The following is a 23,988-nucleotide window of genomic DNA, read 5'->3' as shown; positions in this document are numbered from 1 at the left end:
AATACAGACACACACAAACTCAGATTAGTATGGTGAAAATAGGGAAACCCATGCTAGATCAGAAGATTATATCAACATTAGAACTTAACTATAACAATATACTATAATTATGTGATGTATTACCATTGGTGGGTTGGTGAGATGACTTGAGGAATTAAGTGACTGCTGTGCAAACCTGATGTCCTGACTGTAATCTCCAGAATCCATCATGAAAGGAGAGAACCAACTCCCAGAAGTCATCCTCTGATTGGTGCATTCATGCTATGACACACGTGTGCTCACACTCACACACACACACACACCACACACACACAAAGAAAAATGTATTACCACTGCAGGAAACTGGTAGAGATATATTACAATATGAATGATGATATTTCCTCTAAACTTTATGTTCATCCTTTCATACCTTGATGGCCATCTAGTCTGGTTCCAGGTCTTGGCTATTTGAATGGCATTTTACTCAGCTATAATGAATTGAAATTATGCCATCTGAAATAAGCCAGACCTATAGAGACAAGTGCCATGTTTTCTGTCATTTCCAGAATATATATATATATATATATATATATATATATGCTACTGTGAGAGAAGGGAGAGATCTAATGAGAAGAGGGAGAGGATAACAGGAGAGAAGACAGACAAAATACAACCTTTCTCTCATTGAAAGTCTAGGTTTATATATGCATATGTGCATCTGATACGAAATAAGAAAGGGAACTATTGGGGTGAGGACAGAAAGCGGGTAAGATGGGAAGAGGTATGAGATGGCTACTGTATCAAGGTATGATAATCTTTATGTGTGAAAAAGCCATAATGAATTATTCATAGGCTAACTAAAAATATTATCAACATTAACAAAAAAGTGTCAAAACCTCATTCTCAGGATTAAGAATTATGCCCTTTTTAGCAAGTGACTAAGGCATAACTTCACCCTCATCGATGGGCTCAGAGCTATTATAAAAGGACTCAATGCTGAATGCAGGGCTCTCTTGCTCTTTCATACCTGCTGCCATGTAAGGATGCAGGGTTCATCAACCTACAGAGGATGCAGCAATAATAAATGAAGGAAGAATGGACCATATTACCTTTACCACGTAGCAGTCCTGCCAACTTATCCAGTAGCAAGAACTATGAGAAATAACTATTGTGTACAAACTAACCACTGTTATGACTTTGATATGATGTGTTCCTCAATAGGCTCATATATTGAAAAAATGGTTCCTAGTTTGAGATATTAGTTTGAGAGTTTCTGGACACTTCCAGAAGTGAGACCTAACTAGAAGTAAGTCACAAGGAACATGGAATCTCTCTATTTCAGTGGTTCTCAGCCTGTTGGCTGAGACCATTGGAAAACATATTTCTGATAGTCTTAGGTACTGAGGCATCACTCAACAGCAAAATTACAGTTTTGAAGTAGCAACCAAAATTAATTTATGGTTGGGGAGGGTGTTTCCTAAGACATTGAAAATATGTGTTTTCTGATGGTTGCGACCCACAGGTTGAGAAGAGCTGCTCAATTTTGTGGTTTATTAGTACATCACAATGTATGTTCGCATCGGTCTGGATTCTCTGGAGAAGCAGAACAGACAGAAAATATTTATTGAATTTGGAGACACTCTCCAGAATCTCGGGACATGGTGGCTGCCTGTGGAAAACACTGGCATCAAGGGGACGGAAAGGTTAGGCAGAAAAGGAGCCAGGAAGGAAAAGAGCAAGGAAGGGAAGGAAACTGGAAAACACAGCAAGGGAGTCCTAGAGTCCATTCCAGAGAGCTCAGCCCCCATTGGGGATGCTATACCGAGACATTGCACTGAGTGCTCCTGCTGAGCCTGGGGACCATGGCTTGAGACAATAAGACGCCAGAAAACATATACAATACTTGCAATTTCAGGTCATTTAAAGAGGAGACAGAGAGAGGTGGAAGACAAAAGCCACCTAAGCCGCTGAGCCAGCAGAGAGAGAAGCCCTGCTGGGTAAACCTTCTATGCTAATCTTGACCAGTGAGATGCAAGATGCCACTTTCAAAAGACCCCTGCTGAACTGGTGCCCAGACCTCTCTGGAGGGAACTGCGCCCCCTACTCCCACACACACACCAAATGGCTGGGAAGACAGAGCAACTATCACAGGACGGACTCGGAGATCTGACCTACAAAAAAAACAAAAACAAAAACAAAAACAAAAAGCAAAAAAAATTGTGGCTATTGGGCTAAAACTTTGAATCAGGGCTGTGCAGTATTCCATGAGGAAGAACTCTGGTCTCACCAACAGATCTGGTGTAGATCACCAAAGAAAAAAAACAGAAAAAAACAGTCCTACGCCATGCTCACACAGGACCCATGGAGCCATACTCCATACTAATGCCCCATTCTTGCTGGGGACTATGCCAAGGTGAGCTTGGCACGAAGGCTCTACTCTCATAACTGACCACACAAAGGCAAAACCTTTACCAGTCCCAGGCTCACATGCACCAGTGTATGCACCCACACTCTGTCCCTGTGAAGGGCTCCCTGTACCCCACCCCAGGGAAAGACAGGACAGAGGAAAGTCTTGTGAGGAACTGCATCCCCCACAGTGCTCTTTCCTTCACTTGTATTCTCCCTTCAATTCCTCATTACAAAAACAACAAAATGATGGGAACCAATACTTACCTCCCAAAGAGACTTTTGAATATTAAGGTATCAGTTTTCTTATCAAGAGACACAGACTGGGTTTAAAAATGGGACCCTTTTTCAGTTTGTTTATATGGTAGGTTACATTGATGGATTTTTAGATGTTGAACCATCCTTGCATACCTGGAATGAAGCTTACTTGATCATAGTGGATGATTTTTCTGATGTGTTCTTGGATTCGATTCGCCAATATTTTGTTGAGTATTTTTTTATCAATGTTCATGAGGGATATTGGTCTGTAGTTCTCTTTTTTAATTGTATCTTTGTGTGGCTTGGGTATCAAAGTGATACCCTCGTAAAAAGGCTATCAATGTTTTGCAATGTCCCTTCTGCTTCTATTGTGTGGAACAATTTGAGGAGTACTGGTATTAGCTCTTGTTTGAATTTCTGGTAGAATTCTGCAGTGAAGCCATCTGGCCCTGGGCTTTTTTTTTGGTTGGGAGGCTTTTGATGACTGCTTCTATTTCATTAGGGGTTATAGGTCTATTTAAACTGATTATCTGTTCTTGGTTTAATTTTGGTAAATGATATCTATCCAGAAAATTGTCAATTTCCTTTAGATTTTCGAATTTTGTGGAGTACAGGTTTTCAAAGTATGACCTGATGATTCTCTGGATTTCTTGAGTGTCCGTTGTTATATCCCCCTTTTCGTTTCTGATTTTCTTAATTAGCCTGCTCTCTCTCTGCTTTTTGGTTAGTTTAGATAGAGGTTTCTCTATCTTGTTGATCTTCTTAAAGAACCAACTCTTTGTTACATTGATTCTTTGTAATGTTTTCCTAGTTTCTACTTTATTGATTTCAGCTCTCAGTTTGATTATTTCCTGGCGTCTACTCCTCCGTGGTGAGTTTGCTTCTTTTTGCTCTAAAGCTTTCAGTTATTCTGTCAATTCTCGAGTATGACTTTTCTCCAGTTTCTTCATATGGGCACTTAGTGCTATGAATTTTCCTCTTAGCACTAGTTTCAAACCACATGATCATCTCTCTAGATACTGAAAAAGTCTTTGACAAAATCCAACATCCCTTCATGATAAAGATCTTGGAGAGAACAGGAATAATAGGAACATATCTAAACATGATAAAAGCAACATACATCAAACCAACAGTCAACATCAAATTAAATAGAGAGAAACTCAAAGTGATTCCTCTAAGATCAGGAAAAAGACAAGGCTGTCCACTCTCTCCATATCTCCTCAATATTGTACTTGAAGTTCTAGCTAGAGCAATAAGAAAAGAAAAGGAGATCAAAGGGATGCAAATTGGAAAGGAAGAAGTCAAACTGTCACTATTTGCAGATGATATGACTGTCTACATAAGTGATCAGAAAAACTCTGCCAGGAACTCCCACAGCTGATAAACACCTTCAACAAAGTAGCAGGATACAAAAATTAACTCAAAAAAAGTCGGTAGCCTTACTATAAACAGATGATAAATCCAATGAGAAAGAAATCAGAGAAATATCACCCTTCACAATATCCACAAGTAACATAAAATATCTTGGGGTAACACTAACCAAAAATGTGAAAGACCTGTACAGTAAGAGCGTTGAGTCTTTAAAGAAAGAAATTAAAGAAGATACCAGAAAATGAAAAGATCTCCCATACTCTTGGATAGGTAGAATCAACATAGTAAAAATGGCAGTCTTGCTAAAAGTAATCTACAGACTCAACGCAATCCCCATCAAAATCCCAACACAGTTCTTCACAGACCTTGAAAGAACAATACTCAACTTTATATGGAAAAACAAAAAACCCAGGATAGCCAAAACAACTCTGTACAATAAAGGATCTTCTAGAGGCATCACCATCCCTGACTTCAAGCTCTATTATAGAGCCATAGTTCTGAAAACAGCTTGGTATTTGCACAAAAATAGACAGATAGACTAATGGAATCAAATTGAAAACCGTGATATTAACCACACACCTATGAACACCTTATTTTTGACAAAGATGCTAAATCTATACAATGGAAGAAAGATAGCATCTTCAAAAAATGGTGCTGGCACAACTGGATTCAGACATGCAGAAGATTCCAGATAGATCCATACCTGTCACCATGCACAAAACTTACGTTCAAGTGGGTCAAAGATTTCAACGTAAGTCCAGGCACACTAAATCTCCTAGAAGAGAAAGTGGGAGCTACCCTTGAATGAATTGGCACAGGAGACTGCTTCCCGAACATTACACCAGTAGCACAGACATTGAGATCTGCAATTAATAAATGGGACCTCCTGAAACTGAGAAGTTTCTGTAAGGCAAAGGACACAGTCAGTAAGACAAATGAACAGCCCACAGAATGGGAAAAGATCTTCACCAACCCCACATGTGACAGAGGGCTGATTTCCAAAATATACAATGAACTCAAGAAGCTAGCCACCAAACAATGAAATTAAAAAGTGGGATGCAGAACTAGAGAATTCTCAACAGAGGAATCTGAAATGACTGAACGACACTTAAGAAAGTGCTCAAAATCCTTGGCCATCAGAGAAATGCAACTCAAAACAACTCTGAGATACCATCTTACACCTGCCAGAATGGCTAAAATCAAAAACACCAATGACAATCTATGCTGGAGAGGATGTGGAGAAAAAGGAATGCTCCTCCATTGCTGGTGGGAGTGCAAACTTGTAAGACCACTTTGGAAATCAGTATGGTGGTTGCTCAGAAAAATGGGAATCAGTCTGCCTCAAGATCCAGCAATTCCTCTCTTGGGCATATACCCAAATAATGCACATTCATACAACAAGGACATATGTTCAAGCATGTTCATAGCAGCATTGTTTGTAATAACCAGATCCTGGAAGCAGCCTAGATGCCCCTCAAATGAAGAATGGATAGAGAAAATGTGGTACATTTATACAATGGAGTACTACTCAGCAGAAAAAAAGCAATGGAATTTTGAAATTCACAGGCAAATGGATGGAAATAAAAGACACCATCCTGAGTGAGGTAACCCAGTCACAAAAAGACAAACATGGTATGTACTCACTCATATATGAATTTTAGACATAGAGCAAAGGATTATCAGCCTACAATCCTCCTCACCAAAGGAACTAGGAAACATGAAGGACTCTAAGGGAACAACGCATGGACCCCTGAGAATGGGAAGGGGCAGGAACTCCTGAGCTAATTGGGAGCATGAGGGTAGGGGAGAGGGAGCTGCCAGAATGAGAGGAGGAGAAGAGGAGAGGAGAGAAGGAAATGGAGGAGCAGAAATATTGAGTTGGGGGAAGAATAGATTAGAGCAGGATGAGAGATACCATATTAGAGGGAGCCATTACAGGTCCGAGGAGAGATCTGGCACTAGGAAGATTTCCAGAGATCTACAAGGATGACAGGAACTGACAATCTAGGCAATGGTGGAGAGGATAACCTAAATGCCCTTCCCCTATAATGAGACTGATAACTACTTTTTATGCCATCCTAGAGCCCTCATCCAGTGGCTGATGGAATACAGGCAGACACCCACAGATATACACTGAACTGAATTCTGGAGCTTAGTTGCAGAGAGGGAGGAATGAAGATCAAAGGGGTCAGCACCTGGCTGGCGAAACCCACAGAAACAGCTGACCTGTACAATGGGGAGCACATGGACACCAGACTACTGTCTGGGAGGCCCGTAGAGGACTGATCTAGACCCCTGAACATGGATGTCAATTAGGAGGCCGCTGCACTCTAGGGGGCCCCTGGTAGTGGATTAATATTTTTCCCTGGTGTAAGAAGGGACCTTGAGAGCCCATCCCAAGTGAAGTGATGCACTCTCTGCCTGGACACATGGGGGAGGGCCTAGGCCCGGCCCAGGATGATGTGGTGGACTTTGGGGAGCCCCCATTGAAGGCCCTACCCTGCCTGGGGAGTGGAGGGTGGATGGAATGGGGGTAGATGGGGGAGGGGAGGGGGGGGAGGGGAGGGAGAGGGAGAGGGAGAAGGGATTGACATGTGAAGCAAGCTTGTTCCTAATTTGAACTAATAAAATGCTTTTTAAAATAAAATAAATAAATAAGTAAAAATGGGACCCATCTACTGCCTTAAGAGAGAAAAATGCACTTTTCTGGCAAAGAAAATCACAGTTTTAAGAGTGAAAAGTAGTGGAAAGAATTCCAGGCAGCCAGGTGTAGTGGTACATGCCTTTAATTTCAGCACTCAGGAGCCACACAGAGGCAGGGGGATCTCCATGAGCCTGAGGACAGCTTGGCCTACATAGAGAGTTTCAGACCAGCCAAAGCTTTATAGTGAAACTTGGTTTCAAATAAAACAACTCTCTCTCTCTCTCTCTCTCTCTCTCTCTCTCTCTCTCTCTCTCTCTCTCTAGGCAAATAGAACTAGAAATCACACAGGTTTGGCTGTACTAGTATCTGATGAATTATACTTTAAAACAAAGTTAGAAAAGGCAAATGAGGTGACTTCATATTGACTAAGGGAATAATCCATCAAGTGAGCTTTACAGCCCTGAACGTTTATATACTGAGCAGTAGCACACCAAATTTCATCAAGCAGACACTCTTGGATAGAAAATCACACACTGACCTCAACACAACAACAGTGGGTAATTTCGATAGCCACTGTCACAATACAGTTCATCCACACAGAGAAACAGAATTAAGTGGCATTCTACACCAAACAGACTGACATCCAGAGAATATTCATTCCACCCAAAGACTGAAGAATGCATATTTTTTTCTCAGAAACTGAGGCAATAATCTCGAAAATGACCCATTTGGGGACACACAAAACATCTTAACAAATTCAAAAAAAAAAAGAATTCTTGCATACTATGTGATCACAATATAATAAGACTGGAAATCAACAGTGAGAGAAGTTTGTGAGACTGAACAACACACCGTGGAGTTAATGCTGATATAAATGGTCAAACTGGCCTTTGGTTTACTTCTTGGCCTCTTTACCTTCTACCTTATGTGGGTAAAGCATTTATGCCTTCAAGGGGTGTGGTCAAAGTACCATTTAGGAATCAGAGACAATAGGAATTTACTAGCTAGCACGTTTATTGATGCCCTAATCTTAGGCTTCCCAACTTCTACACTTGGGAAAATAAATCTTTGTTGTTTACAAGTTGTTCTGTTTCAGGTACTGTGTTATAATAGCATAGATACACTAAAATACACTGCAGAGACTGGGAGCTCAAAACACAGATAGAAAATCCATGACTATCCAAATCAATCAGGCAATTGGAATTTTCTTCTGCTTTGCCTTTTTTCTCTATTTAGAATCCTCATGAATTCTTTTCACTACCACCTAGATATTCTTTGAAAAATGTTAAGTATAAGACAGGAAGAGCTAACTCGTTGCTGCTTTTCCAGGGGACCCATGTTTAGTTGCCAGTATCCATGTTTGGAGGCTGGCTACCAGCTCCAGGAAATCTGATGCCCTCTTCTGGTCTCCTTCGACACACACAGACACACTCACACACACACACACACACACACACACACACACACACACACACTCACACACAGATGTTTCCTCACACACACATATACAAAGACACTAAGATATAGACATACACATGGCATGCACAAATACACACATACACAGACAGGCACACGATACACACAGAGACACAGATACACACACATACACGAATACACAGACACACACATGACATGCACATACACTTATGTCCCCCCCACACAGACACACACAAATAAAAATAAAATAAATCTTTTTTAAAATAAAAATGTAAATATGAGCATGTTGGTAATAAGTTATATCCTTACAATGGCCCAAATCTCATCAATTAGTTTAGATCTGCCCAAAGCCTACAGCTAACAACATCATTCAACTTAACCCATTGTTTTGGGGGTGTTTTGTTTTGTTTTATAATCCAAGGATCCCTCAGTTCTAGATACTCTGCTCAGTATGTTGCATGGGATCTAGACAAAGAGTCTCCACAGCTTAGATGTCCCAGGTCTCTGTCAGTCACCTTGCTGGACAAGTGGCTTTTCCCATTCCCCCTGTCAGTCAGAAGCGCTAGTTTAGAGCTTCTTCATGCCTATTCTAGGTCAGGTTCCCTGCTATTCATGTGCGGCCCTTTAACAATTCACTTCACAATTCATCCTGGCAATTATTTTTATCTGACACTGTCTAGATTTCTTTGTGTTCATAAAAGAACCAATTCTATCAGAGGCACCCTCCAATTCACACAAAGTGGGAATGGAGTGGTTCCCGTCTCTTTCCTCGGGCTTTAGCAATTAGCAGCAAATGGGTCATTTCATCATTTGTCTTGCCTCCTCCTCAGTATCATATTTTATCCTTAGATACCTCAGTCTATATCCCTAAAAGATAAAACCTCATTACAAAAACAAAGCTCACAGAACATTTTCACATTGCCATGCTTCTAAAGCTGAATGAGTCTCCTAACATAATCTGCCAGGATTAAAATCCTATATAATATTTGAATTTACATGTGACTTATCTTCATTCTGAGAAAAGGAACAAAAACTCAAAAAGTTCTGGTTAGTGAATGACAGCGGATTTCTGTTCAATAAATATTGCTGAACTGAATTAAACATGGGAACTTAAGTATACCAAGGGAATAAGTCTCAGAAAAACAAATACAATTAAATTACTGTCCCTTGCCTCACTCCACATGAACCAAACCTCCTCTTAGGGGCATTCTGGTCCTGGAACTAGGTTGTACACTGGGACAAATTCAAGAGCCCTGCAAAGTTGTTCAAAGTCTTCCCTTGACCCAAGCTTGTGATATCCTATTCATGTCCATAAGTTGGATCAAGATTGACAATGCACGGGCTGGAGAGATGGCTCAGTGGTTAAGAGTACTGACTCTTCTTCCAAAGGTCTTGAGTTCAATTCTCAGCAACCACATGGTGGCTCACAACCACCTTGAATGAGATCTGGTGCACTCTGCTGGCGTGCAGGCAGAAGACTGTATACATAATAAATAAATAAAATCTTTAAAAAAAAAAAAAAGATTGACAATGCACTTCTCGTCATTTTCCATCCCCATAGACCCAGGAACACCAACAAGTAATACAAACCAAGCAAAATTTGACTTAAACTTGAGCTACTGGCAAGAAGGACCCTCAGTTATAGAATTATATTTACCAGGTTAGCCCTTGGCATAACTGTAGGCCACTGTTTTGATGAATGATTCATTTGAGTGGACCCAGCACACTGTGGGTGGTGCCACCCCTGCATTATGCAATAAAGCAGCCTTGGGAAGCAAGCCAGCAAACACTGTCCTCCTGATCTCAGAACCCATAAGGCAAATAAACCCTTTTCTTCCTCACTTTGCATTTGGTCATGGTGTTTTTCGTAGAGATAGACAGCAAATGCAAACAGAAATTAGGATAAAGAGTGTGGGGCTTTGCTGTAATAGGCCTGATCATGTGGCTTTTACACCTTGACTATTTGGTGGGAGTAAGTTAGAGGATTTGGGAACTTTCAGATGTGAAAACCATTGAATATTCATGAACTGTTTCAGGAACTTGGAAAACAATGCTTGGAGAAATGCAGACAATGGAGGCCTGGCTTGAAGTTTCAGAGGGAAGCAAAGACTAACAGGCCATGCATAGAATATTTTGGACTAAGAGTATGTAGAAATGAAACTTTGCTTTGCCAGGACAATAGATGCTGGTTAGGTAGTGCTGAAAGGTGAAAACCAGCATCACTGAGGCTAAATCTTCTGGGCAGTGTTTACTCCGGGTCAGCATCCGGAAGCTGCAGTCCAGAGGGAAAACATGAAGAGGTCAGAGAGAGCAACTGACCCTGGAACTGTGAGAGGCCAGGAGAGGCCATTGGTAAATTTACAATATTGATTGCAGTAGAGACTCCAGGATGGAAAGGGCCATGGAAAGAGCAGAGGCTTAGCACCGTGTGGTAGGGTTGGAGTCCCTGAGGAGGCTAGGAGAAGCCATTGGGGGCAATGCAGCCTAAGTTGCAGTGGAGACCCTAGCATATTAGAGCTGCCAGGACTGAGGGAGCTAAGCCTACTACATGAGCTCTCTGTGTGTTTTGGTACCAGACTTGGAGAATTTGACTACCCAGGCCCTTTGGAGTCCAGAAGGTGCTAAGTGAGTCCCAGATGTCAGATACTGAGCTATTTATACCATTGGAATTTGGTTTTGCTTTGATCTGGTTATTGTTATGCCCTTGATCAGAAGCATTTACCTTTATTTTAATCTTTATAGGAGTCCACAGTTAGGAGACCAGATATTTTAAAAGGACTTTGAATTTTCAAGGTGTTTGAATTTTTTAGATACTGAAACTTTTAGTTATTTTAGTATTAGTTTCTTTTTATCTTAATATTAGCATCAACATAATTTGGGGTACAAATTGGAAGGAAAAAGGGGGTTGAATCGTCATGTATTTGTGTGCCAAGCAGACCAAAGGCCAATTGTGCTGCTTAGTTTTTGTCAATTTGATACAAGCCAGAGTCCCCTGGGAAGAGGGAATCTCAACTGAAAAATTTCCTCCACCAGATTTGCCCTTTGGGCAAGTCTGTAGGTGCTGTGGAATAATTTTGTACAATATGAATATGTAGGTAACGGAAAAGGGCAGAGGTGTGTCCAAGTCAGTGTTGTTCTTGTGTTTCAGTAACATTTGCCGGTCACCCTTGCAGAAGCTGTTTTCAGAAAATTGGTAACTGATGAAAATGTTTCAGATAATTGGAGGATGGACAGTGCGGCTACATCCACCTATGAAGTGGGGAACCCTCCCTGATTATTGTGGGCAGAACTGCATGAGAAAACATGGCATCCCCATGAATCACATGGCACGGCAGATTGCAAGAGAAGACTTTGCCACATTCGATTATATACTATGTATGGATAAAAGCAATCTGAGAGATTTGAATAGAAAAAGTAATCAAGTGAAAAACTGCAAAACTAAAATTGAGCTACTTGGGAGCTATGTTCCTCAGAAACAACTCATTATTGAAGATCCCTATTATGGCAATGATTCTGACTTCGAAGTGGTGTACCAGCAATGCCTCAGGTGCTGCCAGGCCTTTCTGGAAAAGACTCACTAGAAGGTACTGCCCACCACCATTGAGTAACTCACTCACCAGAGCCATGCCCAAGGGTGGTGGCAGTCCTTAGCCCCATGCCCCACCGTTTTTCCAGCTAATTTACTGTCTGCCTTTAAAATAATTGTAGGTAGAAATTAGGTATATGTTCAGAAGGATAAGAATACCTGAGTAAGACAGTTTGAGGTGAGGCTAAGCATCCTTAGACTAATTGAACCTCTCACCTTGCCCTAATTACAAAATAGTGAAACAAGCAAATATGGAACAAAATAGAACACAATCAAGTAAAGAATGACCTACAAGGTCCAGGTCAGTCTCTGACCTCAGCTAGCCTGGGTGGTCTGGTCTGTCTAGAGTGTGTGCATGGTCAGCACCCAGTGGTGCCATTTGCTTGCCTTATACCTCTGTCCTAGACTCTTAAGGCAATGACTCCACCCATACCAGCCTTCCATTTGACATTGGGAGAGTTTAAACTCAGATACACTGAAGGCATTTAAATATTTGGAAGAGAGGAAGCTGGAGGTGATATTGTAGTCCTGCAATTCTAGCAGGCCATCCTGGGCCATACAGTGAATGTTGGGGGCAACAGATTGATAAAATTAGCATTTTTACTCTTGGTTTTTGTCTAGTGGTTTTGAGCTTTGTTCCTATTTGAATCACTTTACCTCTTTAAGAAAGAAAGAAAGAAAGAAAGAAAGAAAGAAAGAAAGAAAGGAAGAAAGAAAGGAAGGAAAAGAAAGAAAGGTGTGCTTAAATATTGGAATCTTCATAGCATTCTTTCATCAACATTTTAAAGTTACAGGCAAGCATATGTAATTTAAGTGCATTTTCAGAGAAGTGACCTCAAATTCATATGTCAGAAAAAAATTCAAGTTAAACTGAGACTGTTAACGAATATAACTGAAATTGGAAAAAAATATGAGTATGTATTACTCCCATTGGTTAATAAATAGCTGACTGGTTGCCAGGCAGTGGTGGCACATGTCTTTAATCCCAGCACTCAAGAGACAGAGGCAGGAGGATCTCTGTGAGTTCAAGGCCATCATGGTCTACAGAGAGAGTTCCAGGACAACCTCCAAAACCTACAGAGAAACCCTGTCTTGAAAAATCAAAAGGAAAAAAAAAGAGCTGACTTGTCAATAGGTCAATAGTTAGGTAGGATTTTAGGGGCTGAAGAATGTTGGGAAGAAGAAGGAGCAGAGTCTGAGAAGTCCCAAGCCAGATGCAGAAGAAGCAAAATGGGAAGTTCATAGATGAGGTAAACAAGCCTCAGAGTAGCACATAGATTAATAGAAGTGAATTAATCTAAGTTATAAGAGCTAGCTAGAGACAAGTCTAAGCTATTGATAGACTAAGCATTTATAATTAATTACAAGCCTCTGTATGGTTACTTGGGAGTAACTGCCAGGACACAGAGAAACTCCACCTACATCTGGGGGTACTTTCTTGATTCATGATTGATTGATGTGGGAGGGCCTGCTGGGCTCTGGGCTATGACACATCCCCAACCCTCCTTCCCTGCAGGTGGACCTGTGGTGGACATGCGTGGTATAAGTGAGTCATAAAGATCAAGCCTGGGAGAACAGCTCTTGCATGGTCTCTGCTTCAAGTTCCTGCCTTGGCTTCACTTGGTGATGAACCTGTAAGCCAAATAAACACCTTCCTTACCTAAGATGGTTCGGTCATGATTACCACAGCAATGGACAGGAAACTAGAACAATTTGGTACTGCAAGGGTTGGTAGCTTGTACAAGACCTATGTCTGTACAGACAGACATTTGAACTTGGCCTTTATATATTAAGGATCTCACCATGAGAATGGAAGAAAGCATTTATATTCACCAAGAAATGGAGTGGGGGTGCTTTGATGCTTATTGCATCCTTTTTTTTTTTCTCAGAGTCTTATGTAGCCTCTCTTGGCCTACAACTCCTATGTTGCCAAAGACAACCTTGAATTCCTGCCTTTACCTCTGGCAAGTTGTGGTTGCACACTTGTGATGCCATACCAGGTTTATGTGGTACAGGAATTAAACCCAAGGTCTATTGACAGCTGAGCAAGCACTCTACTGACTGAGTTACATCTGCAGTGCTTTTACTGTCTTAAGTTTTTATTTTTAAAATAGATATTTTGGGACCTGTTGGGTAGCTCAATGGATAAAGACATTTGTTGCCAAGACAATCTGAGTTCCATTCTCTGTATGCACATGGTAGAGTGAGATATGGACTCCTATAAGTTGTCCTTTGATCTCGATATGTGCACCATGCCACACATAGGCACACACAAATAAAATTGAAAAGAATTACACATACAGTTTACATAAATGTCCTCATACAGATAATGCTTATCTGTTATTGTGATTCTTCACTTTTTCACATTTTTCTTCATTACAAACACTTATATACTTTACCTTTTACTCCATAGTATTTTAAGAAATGGCATTTTCAAACTTAAATAAATGTTGATTTCAATTCCAAGTTGTTGTAAATAAAACTTTGATAAGTAATTTCTACACAAAGATTCTTGTGCACCAAAGTCAGTGTTTTAGGGCCAATTCCCCAAGGCACAATGACAGAGTCAGAGTATGAATAATTTTAAAGCTTATGCATGCACATTACCCAATTGCTCGAGAAGCATTATTGTTCATGTATAAAATTAATTTGCCTGTAAATTAAATTTAATTCCAAAGTACTTTTTATTGTTTTTCTATTCCATAAATTTTATAAGGTCATCACAGAAAAGTTAGACAATAGCGCGTACTAAGAATGAAATAAAGATGGCGGGCAACTTCACTATGTAGAGTGAGCCAAGCAGCAACTCATTACAAAGACTTCCAGAGAGGTCATCATGAATGTAGGTAATGGTATGGCAGCGTGTGTGTTCATGTACACATGTGCATGTGGGGGGGTCAGTATGTTACTTGCATACACACATATGTACAAGAAACTGCAAGGTCTTACAGAAATGTTCTAAATTGTTGTCAAGGTTGAAGATTCGTTTTCTGGATTCACATGGATATTGGGTGATGCTAGCTCCGTAAGCACTTTAGAAGACCCAAGACTTCTCAGGAGGGATTTATGAAGCCAAATGCAGAAGACTAGAGCCTTCTTTCTGTACATGCAATTCAAGTTCATCAAACGCTTTAGGCACCTTTAATTCCCCACAGAGAGATTCGGTTTTCTTGTACTTCCCCATCTGGGATATTTCTAGACCACTGCTGCATAGAACACCACACCCCTCCTCCAAGACTCTTGTCCTCTTCTGTATTCTGCTTATCCACATCTGTACCATCTGTTTCTTTATCCAGAAGTTGCTGCGTGATCTTTACAGAAGAGTCTCTGTCCTCTACAAAAACAAGGCTGTGATGGTTTCATTCCTTCCAAGTTGTTTATGAAGCAAAAAAAAAAAAAAAAATTAGGATCTGTTTTTATATAAAGGCCCTTTCTGTATCCACTTCTGGGAGATCAAAATATTTTTCCAGGGTCTGAGGTCCCCATAAGGGCATTGTGCATATTCAGTTAAATGAAAGGAAAAATTTACTTTTGTAGCGAGTGTGTGTGTGTGTGTGTGTGTGTGTGTGTGTGTGTGTGGTGTGGTATGGTTTATGTGAATATGTGTAATAGTTTTCTAAGGTCAGAGTTCAGTTTCGTATAGGAATGTGTTGCTGCCATAGGCAGGGGAAAACCTGGTATGATTTATGCAAAATATGTTTGATCAATGGTTTGGCTCATTTTATTTTTGTGGGCTTTTGTCTTTGAAATTTTCACATTCCAAATTCATTGAGGTATTCATTATTTTTACCTCAGTGTAACACTTGTCTATCCAGTAACTTCATATCTTCATATATTCAAATCTGTCAATTTCTAAATGAAAAAATAATGCATTTCATGACTTATGTGAGAAAGCCCCCTCCCGTCTACCTCAAACTTGAACAGATATTTTCTTGTATTCTCCTGTGATGTGCTCATTTTGCCTGGGTATCTGATACCTCTGCAGTTTATTTTGTATATATTGTGAGGCAGAGCCCTTTATGAGTTTTCCCTTAGTTGGCTAGTCAGTTGTTCCCATGTTGTATTGAATAATCCATCATAATTTTCTCCCACTGACCTGTAGAGAATGTATGTCTCCTTATGGGTTTATTTTCTACTCCACCTATTTCAATGATGGCTGACACTATCTAGGTTTCAAAGCACTGTGTGTGTGTGTGTGTGTGTGTGTGTGTGTGTGTGTGTGTGTGTATGTGTGTGTGTATGGTGTTTTGAATATGAACTTTCTGTACAGGCCCATGTTTTGAATGTTTGGTTTGTGGCCGGTGGCACCATTTGTGGGAATGTAGGAAGTGGGAATCACCTGGAAGAAGTCACCGAAGTCAGGGCAAAAGTCTACAAAAATACAATCGAGTTCATTTTGTGTTGGCTAAGCACTTGTAGACATGGTACCTACCCTGAAGCACAGTTAATAGAACCAATGAGATTCCTTTGGAGAAAATTATTTTTCTTTTGCATATATAAGTTGCAGATAGCTTCTTGGTCATAGGCAGAAGCCTGTTTGCACATCCCTCTCTGAGTGCTGGGACCCTGTCTGACTTGAACATGTGCTGGCCCTGTGCATGCTGCCACAGTCTCTGAGAGTTCACATATGCACTGTGCATGCTGCCACAGTCTCTGAGAGTTCACATGTGTCCTCTGCATGCTGACACAGTCTCTGAGAGTCACACATGACCTGTGCATGCTATCACAGTCTCTGAGAGTCACACATGACCTGTGCATGCTATCACAGTCTGTGAGAGTCACACATGACCTGTGCATGCTATCACAGTCTCTGAGAGTCACATATGACCTGTGCATGCTATCACAGTCTCTGTGAGTTCACATGTGTCCTCTGCATGCTATCACAGTCTCTGAGAGTTCACACATGACCCGTGCATGCTGTCACAGTCTCTGTGAGTTCACATGTGTCCTCTGCATGCTGTCACAGTCTCAGAGTTCACATGTGTCCTCTGCATGCTGCCACAGTCTCTGAGAATTCACATGTGCCCTCTGCATGCTGTCACAGTGCCTGCAAGTTAATATGTGCCCTGTACATACGGCCACAGTCTCTGAGAGTTCACATGTGACCCGTGCATGCTGACAGTCTCTGAGAGTTCACATATGCACTGTACATACAGCCACAGTCTCTGAGAACTCACATGTGACCCATGCATGCTGCCACAGTCTCTGAGAACTCACAAGTGACTCAGTCCTACTATGTCTGGAGGGCAAGATTGTAAGGGACCAGATATGACAGATGATTTGAAGAAAACAGTGTCCTTAGTTGTTTTTAATTCAGGGTATTACTAATGTTTCTTCTTAAAGGATATAAAATGAATTTATAAAAATGAATTTTAGCAGATTTTGTAATCTGTCACTTATAATCCACATAAGTTCTACATTTTACATTTTATTATTTATGATTGCTGTTCATATTGCTTTCCCTGCCTTGAGTGTTTGCTGGCGCTTGTTATTGGACTGGAGTAATTCCTTAGGACTTTGGAAGTCTTTGGTCCCATATTTTTTGAATGTCTACATGTATGAGCATGTTTCTCCCTCAGGTGGAAACCATCTTCAGCAGTTTTACAAATCTGGGATTTCCAGGTGTACTCGTGTGTGTTGTGTTTTTTTCTAAGAAATGAAAACTGATGCTTCTCCTTTGTTCTTTTTTCTAAGCAAGTAGTCATTTTTCATTGATTTTTGTGTTGTTTGTCTAACTCCTTATGCACACCATTCATAGCAGGCTGCTTCTTTTTTAAATGAGGACATGGGGACATAGCCATTGACCATTTGTTTATATTGTGTATGACAGTTTTCATATGCTACAATGGCAGGTCCAGTAACTGCAACAAGGACTGAAGGCCTTCCCACCCCCACTCCCGCCCATGCCTGAATGCCGGAATTAGTTACTGTCTTCCCCTCTACACGGAACGTTTGCCCACCCACCCCTGCCCTAACCTAGCCCGAAAGAACAGAATTCCCGCGAGAGCATTTCAAACCTACAGAGAGCAGTGGGGGAGCCGTTTTTCAGCTTGACAATCACTGAGTACTTTCCCTAATACCACACCGCCAGTGCCAGGTCCTGAGAGTTGGTGAGATGAACTTCAAAACGCTGTTCTGAAATGACGGACACACCAACACCCTCTATAGAGCCAGGTCTACCGCCAGCCAGGATACAAACCAACCCGCTGGTGTCAATTTCTTTCTCTCTGAGGGAGGTGGGAGCAGAAGATGCCCTTTTGGGATGGCTGTGTAAGTTCGGTGCTGGATCCAGCTGTCATATTATTGAAGTTGCTTATTTCCTCAGAGCGAAACTTCCTTTAGGGCAGAGCAATCTTGCTAGTGGAAGAGGTTTAATTTATCAGCAGTCTAATTTAATTTTCTCTGTTTGGACAAAGTGTAATTCGGTGCCGGTGAGCAGCCCTTAGAATAGTGCTGCTGCTTGGGCTGACAATTGTGTGACTTTAGTTGCTCTTTCTCTGAGCCACGCTGCTCACACATACATGACAGATTTATTTTCTCGTCCTCTTTAGGTGCTGTTCTCAGGTGAGAACAACTTAGGCAGACAAGGTAGCTCGTCTAATTCGACTTACACCAAATTACATTCGGTACTGAGGGCGGAACATTTTAAATCAGAGAATCAAAACATCCACGTTCTTTTACGGCTCCTAATTGGGAAAGGTAACGTTTTCCGAAGTGCCCTGGGCCTGCCGCGGAAGTAATTCGCCTCCGCAGATGGAGTGGTTTGCTCTCATCACACAGGACCAAGTATACAGGAAGGACTCCCCGCTTTTGGACAATACTGAATTTAATCTAAATTTGCTTTCTCTTCCATCTACAAGCATTTAGCTTGCATAAATCACTGAGCAAGCAACATGAGTTTAAGGCCATTCTCTAGTCGGCTGTTTTCATATGTATCTAGAAATAGTCCCACAATCTTAGCAGGGGAAGAAATTAAACCCATCTGTTCCGAAGATGGGAAAAAAAAAAAGAAAGAAAGAAAGAAAAAGCTTCCTTGCCATCACGGGCTGAAAGCTTTACTTGGATTTCCAAAATTGTCGACTTCTGTGGGTCAGGCCAGGTGATCCAATCCTTACTTATTTCATTGGTAAACTGAGACACCATGTTTGGGCTAGAGGCTAGAACCTGTGCTAAGTAAGCCCTTGAAATATTAAAATGTTTCATTCTTATAACAACTCCTTGTGGGCAGGTACTATTATTAGAATCCACTTGACAGGTAAGAAAACCAAGGCAGGTTCACTTAGCCTGGGTCAGAGGCCAAGCTCCTAAATACTCATTACTATGCCTTTATCCCATCCCATTAACATCTTTCACCATCAAAGGAAAATGCTTGTCTCCTAGCAACATGAAGTATCTATCCTTGGCTCACCCAGAGCTCCCACTGTACCCCTATGACGAAGCTCTTGAAGCCTGACTCCACTTCTCTTGATTTTTTTCCTGGGGGTTTTTACATTGTTAAATCATTCATCAGATGGAGTCTGCAAATCTACCGATTCTCGAAGTTCCCCTGAGAGAGTTCAAACCGACAGTGTGTCCAATAGATCTCTGCAACCTGACATCAGCTCATAATGTCCCTTGAATTAAGCTCATTGGAAGTGTCCCTTGGCAGTGTGGCGGTGTGCTCTGCCTACGGTGGCTTGCACCTGGACATTAGACATCTTCAAGAAGGGTGACTAGACGCTGAGTCAAAATACATTGGGATTAGAGGCCCCAAGCAACTTCTGCCGGGTCCAGATAGATATTTGTAGAGCTGATTATCTATTGAGGAGCCATATTTACAGCTTATAATAATCATTTCTGCCTCAGCATTGTCGGAATTCCATAGTTTCAAGGCTGGCGTATATGGGAGAAAATCAGCTAACCAGATAGACAATTACCCAGCAGCCACCTCTCCTCTTGGTGCTGCTTGGTGGGTCTTTTCGTTAAATATGTGACGTCATGTAACACAGAGACTTATGACATAATTATTAAGACCCTTTGTCAGATGAGAAGACTTAAGAAGCTAACTGAGGCCGGGGAAATAGTTCAGTGGGGAAGCTGTTTGCCATGCAAGCATGAGGACCTGAGTTCAGATCACCAGCGCCTGTGAAAAAGCCAGGCATGGTGGCGCATGTTTATTTACCCGTGAGGTGGGTGAAGTCCCGTGGATCTCCAGATCTCGCTGGCCAGCTAGCCCAGCTGCATCAGTGAGCTTCGGGTTCAATGAAACAACCTGACTAAATAATGATGATGATGATGATGAAGAGGAGGAGGAGGAGGAGGAAGAGGGGGAGGAGGAGGAGGAGAATGTGGGGCGTGAAAAGCAAGACATGTGACATCAACCTCTGACTCCCGCATGCACAGGCTGGCACCAGACACACAGACACACAGAAGGAAACCTCATCGTGCAGTGGTTATTTATAAAAGTTGCTCTGAGGAACAGTGAAAGCCGCTGGCTATAATATTGGAGAGTATACGGGGTTTTATCCTATTTAACAGTTTGTGGGTGGATTTGATGGTAGAGTGGAACTTGCCACATTCAAAATTTGATGGTGGAATGCTCTAAAACACAATGTTAGCACAAACCTCCAAACAAAGAACATGCATCAGGGTCCCTTGATTTGGCTCCTGAAGAAGAATATAGAGAATACTGCATACAGTTTTTCTATGGAAGAATAGATGCTCGGTTTTATGGGACAGGCAGGAATTGGGAGAACATATGTAAACAGGAACATTTTATTTTCATAGCTCGCTTTCATATGCAAAGATGCCAAGAGAAGGACTTACTGAGTTTGCCTAGAATTCAACAGACTCTCCAGTTTTTTTTTTTCAACTCAAATTAGATGTTTTTTTTACAGTTTTTGTAGCAGAGATATGAATTCATGCTCTCTCATTTCACTGGAAGAGCACTCCAAAAAGAATTTATGGTAATCTCCAAGAGTGCTGCACAAGATGGCCCTATCAACTCCGGTTTGTAATATCTTCTTACCCCAGTGATCCAAACACTTCACAAAGACAGTTAAAGAACAGGAGGCCAAGGCAACAGGGAATAGAGTTGACCCGCTCTGGCTTGCTGGCCTCTTGCTAGAAAGTGACAGTTGGTGGCTGAAGATGCAGTTTCTAATGGGTGGTGGAGGCTAAGAGTCTAAAGCAGAGAATCAGAACTCACCATCTGAAGACAGTGTCTGGCCAGGCTTTCTTGGTATTTATAAAGATAAAAACAAATTAAGGCCACTCCACTGAATTCCTGGGTCATCGCTAAAGAAGGTTACATCCTAAGGTTCTTTTTTAAATTTAAATTAGAAACAAGCCTGCTTCACATGTCAATCCCAGCTCCTTCTCCCTCTCCTCCTCCACGGCCCCCCACCAACTCCCCAGATCCCACTTCATGCCCCCTCTGTTCCCCAGGGAGCGTGAGACCCCCCATGGGGGATTCCCAAAGTCTGTCATATCATCCAGGGCAGGACCTAGGCCCTTCCCCATGTGTCCAGGCTGAGAGAGCATCATCCCTCTATGTGGACTGGGCTCCCAAAGTCCATTCATACCCCAGGGATAAATCAGTATTTATTCTACTATCTATTATTCTACTATCTGAGGCCCCATAGATTGCCGAGGCCTCCTCACTGACACCCACATTCTGGATCAGTCCCATTCTGGACTCCCAGCCATCAGTCTGGGGTCCCTGAGCTCCCCCTTGTTCAGGTCAGCTGTTTCTGTGGGTTTCAACAGCCTCGTCTTGACCCCTTTGCTCATCACTCCTCCCTCTCTGCAACTGGGTTCCAGGAGTTCAGTTCAGTGTTTAGCTGTGGGTGTCTGCCTCTGTTTCCATCAACCACTGGATGAAGACTCTAGGATGGCACACAATCTTATTGTATGGGGAAGGGCATTTAAGGTAGCCTCTTCACTATTGTTTACATTGCCAGTTGGTGTCATCTTTGTAGATCTCTGGAAATCTCACTAGTGCCAGATCTCTCCTCAAACCTATAATGACTCCCCCTATTATGGTATCTCTCATCCTGCTGTCCTCTATTCTTCCCCCGACTCAGCCTTCCTGCTCCCCCATTTCCTCCTCTTCTCCCCCTCTCTTTCTCCCTGCTCCCTCTGCCCTCCCCCCATGCTGCCAATCCGCTCAGGAGATCCTGACCCATTCCCCTTCTTTGGGGCACAATGCATGTCTCTCTTAGGGTTCTGCCTGTTTCCCAGACTCTCTGCTGATAAGATTGTAGGCTGGCAATCCCCTGCTCCATGTCTAAAATCCATATATGAGTGAGTACATACCATGTTTGTCTTTTCGTGATGGTTTCTTCTAGTGCCATCTATTTGTCTGCAAATTTCAAGATACCATTGTTTATTTCCCCTGCTGAGTAGTACTCTATTGTGTATATGTACCACATTTTCTCTATTCACTCTTCAGTTGAGGGACATCTAGGTTGCTTCCAGGTTCTAGCTATTACAAATAATGCTGCTATGAACATAGTTGAACAGATGTCCATATTGTATGAATGTGCATCTTTTGAGTATATGCCTAAGAGTAGTAATGCTTGTGGTAGACTGATTCCCATTTTCCTGAGGAATCTCCATACTGATTTCCAAAGTTTCTGTACAAACCTGGGGTGGAGGAGTGTACCCATTTCTCCACAACCTCTCCAGCATAAACTGTCATTGGTATTTTTGATTTTAGCCATTCTGACAGCATCTTAACTTTTTTTATAACCAGGAATCAAGCAGTTAACTGTACCGAACCTGTAATGTGCGGTGACAATTCTTTGTCCAGTGTTGCCTAGAGAAGCCCAAAGGTTAGACATCCCCGTTGGAACACTTCTCATACCACCACCGACCTGGTCCCCCTCAACACAGACCTGGTTCTAGATTGGCCATAAGGAGCCTTGATATGAAAGTTAGCATTTGAAAAAAAAACGAAGAAAGACACAAAGAAGAGCAATAATAAAGTTCCTTCTGAGTGAACTTGCAAAGCTAAGTTTTAAACAGAGAAAGAAAGCTAACAGACAGAAGAACAAACCATAAGCTAGCAGGAGTTGCTTATTCTGGTCCACGGATTTCCTAGTCTAGCCTCTTACCAACGTCACTTTCTCTTAATTATATGATTTTCCATATGTTTACCAGGGAGGACAAGACTTCGTTCTCTTACTGTTCTTCAAAACTGTCTTATTTTTGGCCTTTCCTGGTTCCATCCTAATTATAAGATAAGCTTGCCACATCTTATTCAAGGGAATACTGAGATATTTATTGGCATAGAAACACACCAATAACATACACCTTTATTATGCATACATAAGGGTACCTATGGTCATATATAGATATATAAATATCCATGGACACAGACTATGTATAAAGGTATGCATATCTTCCTGAGGATGTTTTGTTAGTTCCATCACAAAGATCTTGCATGTTTTTGAATTTCACTCTTAGTCACCTTTTTTTACTATTGTGATACATTAAAAATAGTATTTTAAATTACTAATAACTTTGATATATTTTACCCTGAATGAATGAAAACTTCACTGACAAGGGACTTCTTGTGAGCTCTACTCAATGCCATAAGACTTAGCAACTCTGTAGTGGTAAGGGGAGGAGTGGTCCTTTTAGAACTTAATATTCCTCTAGATCATCATTCAAGAAAAATTTCCACCTAAGAATCCATACAAAAATACTCTTTTACTATTTTTTCCAGTGTGTGTGTGTGTGTGTGTGTGTGTGTGTGTGTGTGTGTGTGTGTGTGTCATTGTTGTAAATATGTGTCTATATGCATGCTTGCATGTGTGTGGGTACATGCTGGGATGCATTTCTGTAGAGGCCAGACTTTGATGCCATGAATCCTCAATGGCTCTTCCATGTTATTCATTGAGGCAGGGTCTGTCAATCAAACCTATCACTTGTCCATATGGTCATCTCGCTATGGGAACCCATGCTGCCACCTTCCAAGTATGGAATTATATGTAGATATCCATACCCACCCAACATTTACATGGCTTTTAGGATTCCAAACCTCCAGTTCTCACTCCTTTTCAGCAAGTGCTTTAGCCACTAGGCCATCTCCCTTGAATAATTATCAACCTATATCTTTCTTCTAGGAAAAAAAAAAAAAAAAAGGCCAGTAAAGATTTGGGAAGCAAAAATCAATGAAGTTAGCAGATTTTGGATTCCCTCTCATTCCCCCACTAACAGTATTAATTACTTTTGCTTCTCTATGATCAAAATAACTGACAATGACAACTTAATGAGGAGTGATATTTTGGCTCATGACCTAAGAGGGTATCAGTTCATAATG

General features: G+C 41.5%; 1 pseudogene; it reads left to right on the top strand.

Moving 5' to 3' along the window:
- The window catches only part of LOC113833524, a 28,254-nt pseudogene extending 16,578 nt beyond the window's left edge, over positions 1 to 11,676 (top strand).
- The last annotated feature ends 12,312 nt before the right edge of the window (positions 11,677 to 23,988 follow it).

The sequence above is a fragment of the Cricetulus griseus genome, chromosome 2 (genome assembly GCF_003668045.3).
Source record: "Cricetulus griseus strain 17A/GY chromosome 2, alternate assembly CriGri-PICRH-1.0, whole genome shotgun sequence".
NCBI lineage: Eukaryota > Metazoa > Chordata > Mammalia > Rodentia > Cricetidae > Cricetulus > Cricetulus griseus.
Note: the sequence above shows the minus strand (reverse complement) of the source record. Positions and strands in the feature narration are given on the sequence as shown.